Below are 14953 nucleotides of genomic sequence, written 5' to 3' on the forward strand. Positions count from 1 at the left end.
ATCATATATAAATGGAAGTATCCAGCCAAACTTTGCATCACCTACCAAGGATCGACGTCCCAAATAACTACGATTGACCAAGGGATACGCCTGCTACAGCAATGGGGTATAGTCCCTGAGCCTCCAGACCATTCTCCAAGCAGCAGCGCCCCACTTTTGCCTACTCACGTCCAACCGGATTGGCAACTCGCATCCAGATCGTCCAGATCATCTAACCGTCACAAGTGAATTCACCACATATCATCCTGACGGGTACGCCCGGCTCCGCTGTCTCTGATGGACACCCAACACCGTGTCCATGAACCCCGCAATCTCCGCAATACAGATTGCTCACCTGGTCCCCATGGGCCAAGTTCTTTTTACCTCCCCCTCCCTCCTTGTTTGTCGTGTCTTTTGTCCTATGTTGTGTCTATCCCCTTTTTTTTCTCTCTCTCCACAACTCCAGGTAGAGACTCCGGTTTTGCATTCATCCGCTACACACGCAGCTGGACTTCGCTCACTATCTTGATTCAACTTTGTCCTTGTCACGGCTTTAATTCCTCTGCTGAGTTCTTCATCGCCTGCAATCGATCTTCAATGACCGTCTCCTACTCAGGTACTTTTTTCCACGGTGCTGCTCATATCCCTGTTGGACTATGGCCTTGCCCCTTGTCCCTCACTTTCTATCCACCACTGATGGACTTGCCTCTATGCCCCGAAGGACTGCCTCTCTTCACTGACCCCGCCACCTCTGTGTCCCCTTATCCACCCCCATGACGCCCTTGCACTTCCTCTCACTGAACGTTAAGGGTCTCAACCACCCGGCTAAGCGCTACTCCTTGTGGCAAGAAGCACTTTCTTCCAAGGCGGACATTCTTGCAGTCCAAGAGACTCACTTCAAGCTGGGATCTACCCCCAAATGTTCCCATCAGGAATTCCCACACGTCTTTCTAGCATCATCCAACGAAAAGAAGAGGGGGGTGTTGATAGCTGTCCGTGCCTCGGTGTCCTTCGCTTACTCCAGGGTGGTGCAGGACACGGAGGGACGGTATCTCATTGTTAATTGTACTTTGGATGGCTGCCATTACACGTTAGTTAATGTATATGCGCCTAACACTCACCAATTGCGTTTTCTACGTAAATTATATGCTAAGGTAAAAAAATTAACGGTGGGCAAATTGATCATCTGTGGGGACTTCAATTTGGTGCCAGACCGCGTCATGGACTCCTCCTCCAATCCTAAATCGAAGTTGCCTTCACTGGCTGCTTTAACACATGCCGAAGGACTCCATGACGTGTGGAGGTACCAACACGCGGAAGAAAGAGGTTATACTTATTTCTCACCCTGTCACAACACTTACTCCAGGATCGACTTGTTCTTGGTAGATTCTGCCACTCTGCCCCTAGTAGTTGACACTGACCTTTCCCCTATCACGTGGTCCGACCATGCGGCAATACACATGACCATTTCCACCGGCCCTGCAAACCCATCCTCCTATATTTGGCGTTGTAACAACTCCATCTTATCTGACCCTGACTCCCTTAAACACTTGCAATCACAAATGAGAGAATTCTTTGAGACCAATGACACACCAGATGTCAGCCCAACCACCCTCTGGAACACCCACAAGGCGTTCGTCAGGGGAATCCTCATACAGCTGGGCTCTCGCCTTAAAAAGAGATATCAACAGAAGTTGAGGGACCTCACTGCAGAAATTCACTCACTAGACACTATCAATGCCACCGCACCCTCCCCCGCTAATGCATCCAAACTCACATCCTTGAGATTAGACCTCCGGCGTCTCCTTATTGACCGTCACGACAAAATGTTGGCCCGACTGCGTTTACAGTATTACTCGTCCCACAATAAGGCAGGCAAATTCCTGGCCTCTCGGCTACGTGCCAAACGAATAAAATCCAGGATAGACTCTATTACCCACCCACACACTGGTGAAAAATTAACCCACCCCCAAAAAATTGCTGATGCCTTCGCAGACTACTATGGATCCCTATATAACCTGCGTGATGACAAAGACACCCCCCAGCCCAGCGCCTGTGACATAAAAGCATTCCTTGACCGCCTTGATCTACCAACACTCTCTACAGACTCCCTTGCCTACCTGAACCGCCCTTTCTCAACCCAAGAATTAGCCAAAACTCTTAAAGCCCTTCCCCTCCGTAAATCCCCAGGTCCGGACGGCCTGACAAATGAGTATTATCACACCATGCAAGACACCCTAATTCCCCACATGCTCCCTTTATTTTCCACGGCCATCCAAACCGGTACTCTTCCGTCAGAAATGCTCCTAGCTAATATCACCACCCTCCCCAAACCCGGTAAACCACCATCCACACCCGCGAATTTCAGGCCCATTTCGCTATTAAACACTGATGTAAAAGTCTATGCCAAATTGATAGCCAATAGACTAGCAACAATTCTCCCCACACTAGTAGGCATGGATCAGATGGGTTTTGTAAAGGGAAGACAAGCTCCGGACGCTACCAGAAGAGTAGTCAACCTGATCCACCACGCAGAGCGCTCTAGAACGCCTTCTCTGCTCCTCTCTATAGACGCAGAGAAGGCGTTCGATCGAGTCCACTGGGGGTACATGGAATTGGTGCTGCAGAAGTTCGGCTTCTCGGGCCCGATCATGTCCGCTATACTCTCCCTTTACTCTTCACCTTCGGCTAAAGTCCTATCAGCAGGAGTCCTGTCTAAACCATTTTTTATAACAAATGGCACCCGTCAAGGATGCCCCTTATCTCCTCTTGTCTTCAACCTGATCATTGAACCACTAGCAGCCTCCTTTAGACAAAACTCCCTGGTCTCCGGCTTTAAAATCAACCGCTCGGAACATGTCATTACACTATTCGCTGATGATGTGATTCTTAGTCTCACAAACCCTGTAGTATCCCTCCCGGCGGCCCACGACATACTACAAAATTTCAGTCATCTCTCATATTACAAAGTCAACTTTAGTAAGTCCGTTATTCTCAATATGGGCGTACACAATACAACGCGTACTCATCTACAAACCACTCTCCCTTACACATGGTCTACGTCACCGCTCCGCTATTTAGGCATTAACCTCACGTTTCCCTCGGCCAACTTAGTCACCTCCAATATCAAACCTCTGATCTCGACTATCTCCGCAGACATAGCCAAACTTACGTCGGCAGATCTTTCGTGGACTGGCAGGATTGCTGCATTTAAAATGGTCTGCTTACCCAAAATTTTGTATCTCTTTCGTACTCTCCCAGTCTACATTCCCCAGAAGCTCATCAAACCCCTTTCGTCGCTCCTCCGCGCTTTTGTCTGGCAAAAAAAGAGGGCCAGATGCTCTTATGCCCATTCGACTCGCCACAAATCGGTTGGAGGCATTGGTATGCCAGACCTTCTGGATTACCATTCTGCGGCCCATCTCACCGCCCTTCGCCAATGGTTTTCCGAACGCTCTGACCTCCCGTGGGTTCCCATAGAAAAAGCGCTCTCTAATGTACATGCCCTTAGTGATCTGCTATTAGCAGATAGCTGGAAACAGGTACCCCTCCACACGCTCCCCCTACCGACTCAGGCTCCCCTATTGTCATGGAGAATGTTATCCCACCACCTTCCAGGTTCTGCGACACCTGTCAAACTACCAATCCCCATTGCCACTTTGAATGTCCTCCTCCCTTATGTTAACCTCTCCAAATTCCATGCAGCTGGCATCACCTTCGTATCACAGCTCTACCAGGGTGACACCCTTAAACCGTTCACAAAGCTTGCCAGTGAATTTTCCCTCCCAGTACAAGCTACCCTTGCATACAACAGCATCTCCAGTTTCCTGCGTAAATACCCTCCACCGGTGATCCTGGTATCCCCTCAATTATGGCAATTCTTCACTAACCCCGTATGCTCTACAAAAGGTATATCCCTATTCTACAATACCATCAAGCATAAAAATACGTTCCGCAAGTCCCCACATATGATTTCCTGGGAAGGTGACCTCAAGCAAACCTTCTCAGATGCTCAATGGCAAACGGCCATCCGTGCTACTTATAGAGCCTCCAAATGTGTATCCCATTGGGAACAGGCGCAAAAAGTGTTGACTCGCTGGTATCTAACCCCGTACCGACTTTCCAAAATTTTCGATACCCAAAGCCCCCTCTGCTGGCGTAACTGTGACCAGGTGGGCACGATTCTTCACATCTTTTGGCAATGTAGAAGTCTGACCAGTTTTTGGGGAAAGATTTTCGAAATTATATCAGATGTCACTGGCATTTTAAGAAGCACAGACCCGGCCTTAGCACTCCTCTCCTTGGGCATAGACTCATTTCCACTCGCCATGCATACTGTTATTACCCATATACTAATTGCAGCAAGGACGATTATAGCCAGATGTTGGAGGCAGCCAATCGCTCCTTCACACCTTGAGGTCATTAAACAGATTAACCTCCAATTCTCTTTGGAGAAAGCTTATGCCTATGCTGTTCTTCAAAGCCCTAGGTTCCACAAACACTGGTCATTCTGGATGCAAAGCAAATACTTCACCAACCCTTGTTGACAGGAATTACCTAGTTCTGTTGTTCCATTTACCTCTACACCAGTTGTTATACTCTCGCATTGTTCGTATTGTATAATCTTTGTTAAACCTACTGATTGTACCAAGATTGATGCAAACCTTTGTACTATGTAATGTACATCGCACCCTTCCCCTCCCCCCCTTTTTTCTCTGTCCCCCCCCCCCCCCGTGTACTTTGTTATGTTTTACTTGTGTTTCTGAAATTTCAATAAAAACCATTGAAAGTAAAAAAATATTTTATTTTACTTTGCAAGCTGCTGTGCCACCTTATATATCAGTGGTGGGTGGGCAGTGGCACAGTACACTCTCTGTGGACCTGACAGCAGTCACTGGCACCCAGGCAACTGCAATTTTAAAAAAATATATTTTATTTTACTTTGCAAGCTGCTGTGCCACCTTATATATCAGTGGTGGGTGGGCAGTGGCACAGTACACTCTTTGTGGACCTGACAGCAGTCACTGGCACCCAGGCAACTGCAATTAAAAAAAATATATATTTTTTTTTACTTTGCAAGCTGCTGTGCCACCTTATATATCAGTGGTGGGTGGGCACACAGTGGCACTGCAGTGGGCACAGTTCACTCTGTGGACCTGACAGTAACTGGCAGCCCAGGCAACTGGAATAATAAAAAATATTTTTTTTTTTCAATTTATTGCAACAAGATGCTGTGCCACCGTATATATATCAGTGGTGGGCAGTGCACTGCAGTGGGTACAGTGCACTCTGTGGACCTGACACAGCACTCACTGCAATTATGACAGAGGAAAAAAAAATATTTTTTAAAATGCAAGGTACTGTGCCTGTGCCACCCGAAATGAGTGTGGTGTGCACACAGTACAGTCTGTGGTAGGTCTGTGGCCTCTCACACACAGCGGGCAGGCAACTGCAGTGTACAATAGATATATATAGATATATATATAAAGAAAAAACTCTATTACCTTACCAGCCCTTAAAAGGGCTTTTGGGGACACTATATATATATATATATATATATATGTATATATATAAATAAAAAAAATCCTCAATTACCAGCCCTTAAAAGGGCTTTTGGGGACACTAGATAGATATAGATATATATATATATATATATAAGAAGAAACAACTCAATTACCAGCCCTTAAAAGGGCTTTTGGGGACGCTAGGTATATATATATATATATATATATATATATATATATATATATATATATATATATATATATAAAAAAAAAACACAAATACCAGCCCTTAGAAGGGCTTTTTGGGGTGCTGATATTACAGCAGTAGTGGACCAAGAACACTGCAAGACCAGGAACACTGACTAACTGTCCCTAGCTTAACAGCAGCAGCAGCAGCAGCAGCAGCTCTCTCCCTACTCTCACTACACACACTGCTTCAGAATGATCTAAGATGGATGCTGCCCTTGCTTATTTATAGGAGGTGGGAGGGTGTGGGAGGGAGGTATGCTGATTGGCTGGAAATGTGTCTGCTGACTGTAAAGTTCAGGGTCAAAGTTTGCCTCAATGATGTCTTATGGGGGGCGGACCGAACATCGCATATGTTCGCCGGCAGCGGCGAACGCGAACATGCTAAGTTCGCCGGGAACTGTTCGCCGGCGAACAGTTCTATACATCTCTACTCCTCATCCTGCCTTTAGGGGTACAAACAATAGTAATTGGGGCCTAGTCTGGTTGTGTACGTGTGAGATACATACACTTTTTTTGATCATATTTTCTATTCCGCTATTCAATAAAAACCTTTGGGTATCAATTCAATTGCGGGATAGTCTGTGTTGGTAGGTGTGAGATACACCTTTCCAAGTTTTTGGGGTTCATCTCATACTTCTGAAGATTTGAGGGTGCTGCCTGTTCCAAACTCCTCCTACTCCTCATCCTGCCTTTTAGGGGTACAAACAATAGTAATTGGGGCCTAGTCTGGTTGTGTACGTGTGAGATACATTCACTTTTTTTGATCATATTTTCTATTCCGCTATTCAATAAAAACCTTTGGGTATCAATTAAATTGCGGGATAATCTGTGTTGGTAGGTGTGAGATACACCTTTCCAAGTTTTTGGGGTTCATCTCATACTTCTGAAGATTTGAGGATGCTGCCTGTTCCAAACTCCTCCTACTCCTCATCCTGCCTTTTAGGGGTACAAACAATAGTAATTGGGGCCTAGTCTGGTTGTGTACGTGTGAGATACATACACTTTTTTTGATCATATTTTCTATTCCGCTATTCAATAAAAACCTTTGGATATCAATAAAATTGCGGGATAGTCTGTGTTGGTAGGTGTGAGATACACCTTTCCAGTTTTTGGGGTTCATCTCATACTTCTGAAGATTTGAGGGTGCTGCCTGTTCCAAACTCTTCCTACTCCTCATCCTGCCTTTTAGGGGTACAAACAATAGTAATTGGGGCCTAGTCTGGTTGTGTACGTGTGAGATACATACACTTTTTTGATCATATTTTCTATTCCGCTATTCAATAAAAACCTTTGGGTATCAATTCAATTGCGGGATAGTCTGTGTTGGTAGGTGTGAGATACACCTTTCCAAGTTTTTGGGGTTCATCTCATACTTCTGAAGATTTGAGGGTGCTGCCTGTTCCAAACTCCTCCTACTCCTCATCCTGCCTTTAGGGATAAAAACAATAGTAATTGGGGCCTAGTCTGGTTGTGTACGTGTGAGATACATACACTTTTTTTGATCATATTTTCTATTCCGCTATTCAATAAAAACCTTTGGGTATAAACAATTAAATTGCGGGATAGTCTGTGTTGGTACGTGTGAGATACACATTTCCAAGTTTTTGGGGTTCATCTCATACTTCTGAAGAATTGAGGGTGCTGCCTGTTCCGTACTCCTCCTACTCCTCATCCTGCCTTTAGGGGTACAAACAATAGTAATTGGGGCCTAGTCTGGTTGTGTACGTGTGAGATACATACACTTTTTTTGATCATATTTTCTATTCCGCTATTTAATAAAAACCTTTGGGTATAAACAATTAAATTGCGGGATAGTCTGTGTCGGTACGTGTGAGATACACCTTTCCAATTTTTGGGGCGCATCTCATAATGCCGAGGATTTGAGGGTGCTTCAGTCTGCCTCCTGCCTGTTCCGAACTCCTCCTACTCCTCATCCTGCCTTTAGGGTACAAAAAATTGTAATCGGGGCCTAGATTGTGTTTGTACGTGTGAGATACACCGTTTTGTAAATTTGTCCTATTCCGCTATTCAATGTACACCCTGTTTGAGTGTAAAAAATGAAATTGCGGGATAGTCTGTATCGGTACATGTGAGATACACCTTTTTAAATTTGTTTGGTGCATCTCCTTCTACCGCCGAGGATTGCAGGGCGCTTCAGTTTGCCTCCTGTTCCCAACTCCTCCTACTCCTCTTCCTCATCCTGCCTTTAGGGTACAAAAAATTGTAATCGGGGCCTAGTCTGTGTTCGTACGTGTGAGATACACCGTATTATAACATTTTTCCTATTCCGCTATTCAATATACACCCTTTTGGAGTGTAAGAAAATTAAATTACGGCATAGTCTGTATCGGTACGTGTGAGATACACCTTTTAAATTTGTTTGGCGCATTTCTTTCCACCGCCAAGGATTGCAGGGCGCTTCAGTTTGCCTCCTGTTCCCAACTCCTCCTACTCCTCTTCCTCATCCACCCTTTAGGGTACAAAAAATTTTAATCGGGGCCTAGTCTGTGTTTGTACGTGTGAGATACACCGTTTTTTTATCCTTTTTCCTATTCCGCTATTCAATATACACCCTTTTGGGGTAAAAAACATTAAATTGCGGCATAGTTTGCATATTTGACTGTCAGATACACCCGTGCGATACTGTTGTTGTTTTGTTCCGCTATTTAATAAACACCTTTCTAGGGCAAGATCATAAATTACAGAAATATGAGGAGACCGTCAAATAGGGGCCGTGGCCTGGGTCGTGGTGCTGCTGGTAGAGCTCCTGTTGCAAGGAGAGGGCGTGGTCGATCTGTGCCAGCTACACGCACAAGTGAAACACCTTCCTCAAGTGTGAGTAGGAGACAGAACCTGCAGCAGTATTTGGTAGGGCATAATGCACCTCTAGACGTGATGAGGCCTGAAGAAGTACAGGCGATAGTAGATTGGGTTGCTGACAGTGCCTCCTTCACATTGTCTCCCACCCAGTCTACTGCAGAAAGGTCAGAGTTGGCACCTGCAGCCAATGTCCAACCGTCTTTCACCTCACCCCCTTGCAAATCAGGCAAGCAGTCTGAGCCCCAAGCCATACAGCAGTCTCTTCTTCTTTTTGAGGACTCTGTCAGCAAGGTTTCCCAGGGCCATCCATCTAGCCCTGCCCCAGAAGTGGAAGAGATTGAGTGCAGCGATGCCCAACCACTTATTTCTCAAGATGAGTACATGCAAGGACCATCGCAGCACGTCTCCGATGATGACGAAACGCAGGTGCCAACTGCTGCAGCGTTCAGAATTGTGGAGACCGACAAGGAGGGCAAGGGTGAAGACTGGGTGGAAGATGATGTTTAGGACGATGAGGTCCTCGACCCCACATGGAATAAAGGTCATGCAGGTGACCTGAGTAGTTTGGAGGAAGAGGCGGTGGTCGCACAGAGCCACCAGCACAGCAGAAGAGGGAGCAGGGTGCAGAAGCGGAGCGGCCGTGCCCTAGACACTACGCCTGCTACTGCCCAACGCAGCAAGGGAACGAGCGCACCAAAGCCAGCTCAAAGGAGTTCTCTAGCGTGGAAGTTCTTTAGAAAATGTGCTGATGACAGGACACGAGTGGTTTGCACCCTGTGCAATCAGAGCCTGAAGCGAGGCATAAACCTTCTCAACCTGAGCACAACCTGCATGATCAGGCATCTAAGTGCAAAGCACGAGCTGCAGTGGAGTAGACATCCTCAAAACCAAGAAACGTCTCTGGCTCATCCTGCTTCCTCTTCTGCTGCAGTCTCGGCCGCTCCAGCCACATCTGTAGTGATACCGGCACCTGCCACCCCGCAAACAGACGATCTCTCAGCAACACCACCACCTGGGTCACCAACCATCTCCACAATGTCCCGTGGAAGCGTTCAGCTTTCCATCTCCCAAACACTTGAGAGGAAAAGGAAGTACCCCCCTACCCACGCGCGATCCCTGGCCCTGAATGCCAGCATTTCAAAATTCTTGGCCTTTGAAATGCTGTCATTCCGTCTGGTGGAGACGCACAGTTTTAAAAGCCTTATGTCGGTGGCTGTCCCACAGTACGTCGTGCCTAGCCGCCACTACTTTTCCAGGCAAGCCATCCCTTCCCTGCACAACCAAGTGGGGGAAAAAATCAGGTGTGCACTGCGCAACGCCATCTGTGGCAAGGTCCACCTAACTACCGATACGTGGACCAGTAAGCACGGTCAGGGACGTTATATCTCCCTAATGGCACACTGGGTAAATGCAGTGGCGGATGGGCCTGAGGCGGATAGCAATTTGGCGCATGTCCTTCCACCACGAGGATTGCAGGGCGCATTTCAGTTTGCCTCCTGTTCCTAACTCCTCCTACTCCGCTTCCTCATCCTCTACCGCCTCCTCATCCGGACAGCTTAACACCTTCACCACCTTCTTCAGCACGGCCAGGGGTAAACGACAGCAGGCAGTTTTAAAACTTGCCTGTTTGAGGGAAAAACCACACACCGCGCAGGAGTTGTGGAGGAGCATGGAACAGCAGACAAATGAGTGGTTGCTGCCAGCGAGCCTCAAGCCCGGCCTGGTGGTGTGCGATAACGGGCAAAATCTCATAGCAGCTCTGGGTCTAGCCGGTTTGACGCACATCCCTTGCCTGGCGCATGTGCTGAATTTGGTGGTGCAGAGGTTCCTTAAAAACTACCCCGATATGTCAGAGCTGCTGCAGAAAGTGCGGGCCGTCTGTGCGCACTTTCGGCGTTCTCACCCTGCTGCTGCTCGCCTGTCAGCGCTGCAGCGTAACTTCGGCCTTCCCGCTCACCGCCTCATATGTGACGTGCCCACAAGGTGGAACTCCACCTTGCACATGCTGGAAAGACTGTGCGAGCAGCAGCAGGCCATAGTGGAGTTTCAGCTGCAGCACGCACGCGTGAGTCGCTCTGCGGAACAGTACCACTTCACCACCAATAACTGGGCCTCCATGCGAGACCTGTGTGCCTTGTTGCGCTGTTTTGAGTACTCCACCAACATGGCCAGTGCCGATGACGCCGTTGTCAGCTTAACTATCCCACTTCTATGCCTCCTTGAAAAAACAATTCGGGCGATGATGGAAGAGGATGTGGCACAGGATGAGGAGGAGGAGGAGGATGAAGAGGTAACATTTCCAAGGCTTTCAGGGCAGTCATTCACAAGGGGCTCCGAGGGTGGGTTCCTGCACACACAAACGCCAGGGACACAATTGTCCAGCAGGGGCACAGTTCTGGAGGATGAGGAGGATGAGGAGGAGGAGCTGGAGGAGGAAATGGAACCATGTTCACAGCAGGGTGGCACCCAGGCCAGCTCATGGCCATCACTGGTGCATGGCTGGGGGGATGCAGAGGACACAGACGATACACCTCCCACAGAGGACAGCCTTTCGTTGCCTCTGGGCAGCCTGGCACACATGAGCGATTACCTGCTGCAGTGTCCCCACAACGACCGCCAAGTTGCCCACATTCTAACTTGTGCTGATTACTGGGTTGCCACGCTGCTGGATCCCCGTTACAGGGACAACGTACCGTCCTTAATTCACTCACTGGAGCGCGATCGCAAGATGCGCGAGTACAAGCGCACGCTGGTAGACGCGATGCTGCTGGCATTCCCACCTGACAGCGGTGTCACAGTGGAAGCACAAGGCAGAGGAGGAGGAGGAGGAGGAAGAGGTCGCCAACGCAACCAGGGCACCGCCAGCACCTCAGAAGGCAGGGTTAGCATGGCCGAAATGTGGAAAAGCTTTGTCAGCACGCCACAACAAACAGCAGCACCAGCAGCTCATATCGAACGTCTTAGCAGGAATCAGCATTTCACCAACATGGTAGAGCAGTATGTGTGCACACGCCTAGACGTACTGAATGATGGGTCTGCCCCCTTCAACTTCTGGGTCTCCAAGTTGGGCACATGGCCTGAGCTTGCCCTTTACACCTTGGAGGTGCTGGTGTGCCCTGCAGCCAGTGTATTATCTGAACGGGTATTTAGCACGGCTGGGGGCATTATCACAGACAAGCGCAGCCTCCTGTCCAGAGACAATGTGGACAAGCTCACGTTCATTAAAATGAACCAGGCATGGATCCCACGGGACATTTCCGTACCTTGTGCAGAATAGCGATGGATACCGACCTTACCCAGCCATTGTTCCATTTTTGCTCTTTCTCACTCTTTTGGGCTGTACCCTCATTTAAAATTTGTGAAAAGAACCAGTGTTGGCTACCTCGTCCTCCTCAGGGCCAGATTAACGTAGGGGCTATTGGAGCTGCAGCTCGAGGCCCCTACCTTTATATAGGCCCCGGGTTCTCCATATTCACTGTTACCGCTCTTCTGTCACTTGTAAACACAGAAGTCTGGCTTCTATGCTCGCTTCCCCAGGCAGCTCCCTCAGAACCTCCCAACACAGCACGAAGGCCGGACAAGGAGGGACAGTTGCCGATGCATGGATGTGTTTATGGGCTTCAGAGACAGCATCCCATGTGGAATTAGGCATGCATGGCTGCACCCTTCCTCCTCTGGGTGCATGCCAAGGCACGGCCCTTAAGGCCCTTCAAAATCCTCAGCACCAAGCCCATGATGCTCTTAATCCGGCCCTGGTCCTCCTCCACTGCCGCTTCCACCTACACCGCCCATAGGTTTGCGCAGCCTATTGCATTAGGGTGTGCACCCCAAAGTTTAAATACACATGCATGTGTTTGCCTACATGTACATGGCCCCGATACATTACTCTCCCTGCTGGCAAAGAGAAATAGAGCAGAGCAGGTCCGAGGGAGATCTTTCCCATCTCCTCACTGGCAAACAGAGCGATAATGCTATGTGCCCTAGGTGATTAGGGTGTGCCCAGGTACACCCGGCACACCCTGTGCGCACGCCTATGACACCGCCACATCCACCACCACCTCAACCTCCCTCCTACTCCATATGGGCCTCGTCCTTCAGAGATGAAGAACATTGTTTTATTTTTCTGTTTTTTTTTGTTGTTTTAAGTTATTTCCCTATCCACATTTGTTTGCAGAGCACTTGCCATGCTCTTAACTACGTTTTGCTGCCATTTGCAGCACTCTAGCCCTTTCCATTGGTGTTTTAGAGCCATTTTAGTGCTTGAAAGTTCGGGTCCCCATTGACTTCAATGGGGTTCGGTGTCCGGGAAAAGTTCGGCAAAAGTCCGGGACACGGACCCGGACTTTTTTTTAAAGTTCGGCCGAACCCGCCGAACACGGACATCCAGGTGTCTGCTCAACTCTAGATATAAACAATACAATATATCTTCCCCAGGAATACGCCATTTGTGACGAAAAAAAAAAGGAAAGGCGTGCTGGCGTCACAACGCAATACCCGGAAGTCGGGCGGCTGTGTGTTTTCTTTTGGATCCTGCCGTTCAGCGCTGTTTTAACATACACATGGCTGTGCAATGTCCGGATTTTCAAGGTCTATTATCTGGCTGATCTGAGCGGAACCTCCTCGTCGGTCTAAGTGGAGCTGTCTAGGTCCTTGGTTGAGCTCCGAGTTCTATATGCCTACATTTATGGTGTTCTGGTAAGCGCATTAGCGTGATTCCCTTCCAGCACGGTGTTAGCATTATTGAATGGTGGAGGCTTGCTTTTGAGCACTGTTACACTCATCTTTGGACTTTATTTACATAAGTCATTGGACACTGTGATTCATGTACTTGTTACTATTGGATGTCACTTTATTTAATTGCAAAAGAACATAAGTATTTGATATCACCTTGTATCATTTATATTTATTTTTATTTGGATACCTTTAGGGATATCCTCTATTTATATGTGTTTATCCGATTTATCACTTAGCGCAGCTTTACTTGTTTATATATTATTTTTGGTGTGTCCCGCTGCTGCTGCAGCTTTGTTTTATTCAACTTTTCACACATTGAATTTTTTGTGTTTTAGCGCGGTTATTTACTTTATTACTGTTTTAAAGGATATTTTATATAATTTTATTATCAGAGCTAATCTCTTTTGTGCTGTTTTGTAATTGTCTACACAAGGTGCCTTTCTTACATCTGAGATGTTTGTAAAATAAAAAATTGCCATTCACAATATAGTGAGGGATAAATTTATTTTTCATTTCCACCTCCGAAATGGCAGTAGGGTAATATCCTCTCCCTTTACTAGTGAAATTTAATGAGAAGAAAACGAACAATGTCTTTAGAAACACCTTAAATGTATGTGCGCACATGTAAAGTATATTGTTTAACCACCCCCCGTCCGCGCTACAGCCTATATACGGCTGCAGCGCGGACTCGAATTTTCGGGAGGCCGTTTTTAAACGGCCTCCCAGTGACACGCCCCCAGCGCGCTCCCGCGAGCGCGCTGCGGGGAAAATCTGTGTCGGCCGTGTCCCTTGGACACGGCCGATCACAGATCGTGGTGAATGGCCAATCACAGCGGCCATTCACCACGTGATCTGGCCGTCCAATGAGCGATGATCTCATATGTAAACATATGAGATCATCTCTCATCGCCGGCACTCCTTCCTCACACGGAGCCTGCAGTGTGAGGAAGGAGGGGGAGCCTCACAGCGCCGGGGAATGTAATCAGGGCACCGATCACCAGTGCCCTGATTACACAAGGTAAAAACACACACACAGTGCCCCCCCATCAGTGCCCACAGTGCCCGCCATCAGTGCCACCCATCAATGCCCACAATCAGTGCCCATAGTGCTGCTAGTCAGTGCCCATCAGTGCCTGCTCATCTAGGCACTGATGAGCACTGACTGGCAGCACTATGGGCACTGAATGTGGGCACTGATGGTGCTGCCCATCAGTGCCGCTCATCAGTGCCACCCGTCAGTGTCCAGTGCCATCCGCCAGTGCCCATCAGTGCCGCCTATCAGTGCCCATCAGTGCCGCCTCTCAGTGCCGCCTCTCAGTGCCCAGCAGTGCCACCTCTCAGTGCCCAGCAGTGCCGCCTCTCAGTGCCCAGCAGTGCCGCCTATCAGTGCCCAGCAGTGCCGCCTCTCAGTGCCGCCTATCAGTGCTGCCTATCAGTGCTCATCAGTGCGGCATATTAGTACCTCCTCATCAGTGCCCATAAGTGCCACCTCATCAGTGCCCATAAGTGCCACCTCATCAGTGCCCATCAGTGCAGCCTATCAGTGCCCATCAGTGCCGCCTCATCAGCGCACATCAGTGAAGGAGAAAAGTTTATTTTCAAAATTTACTCGCAGAAAATAAGAAAAACTTTTTTTTTTTTTCAAAATTTTTTGTCTTTATTCTTTT

The 14953-nt window shown here is 48.0% G+C and overlaps 1 protein-coding gene across 1 annotated transcript in view; it reads right to left on the bottom strand.

Annotated features, from left to right (window-relative positions):
* The window catches only part of LOC309565962 (von Willebrand factor-like), a gene marked incomplete at both ends in the record, with an annotated part of 214069 nt that overhangs the window by 181724 nt on the left and 17392 nt on the right, over positions 1 to 14953 (bottom strand). The gene's annotated exons all lie outside the window — the stretch shown is intronic.

This window comes from Pelophylax lessonae (genome assembly GCF_965119305.1).
Source record: "Pelophylax lessonae genome assembly, chromosome: 10".
In the NCBI taxonomy this organism is placed as follows: domain Eukaryota; kingdom Metazoa; phylum Chordata; class Amphibia; order Anura; family Ranidae; genus Pelophylax; species Pelophylax lessonae.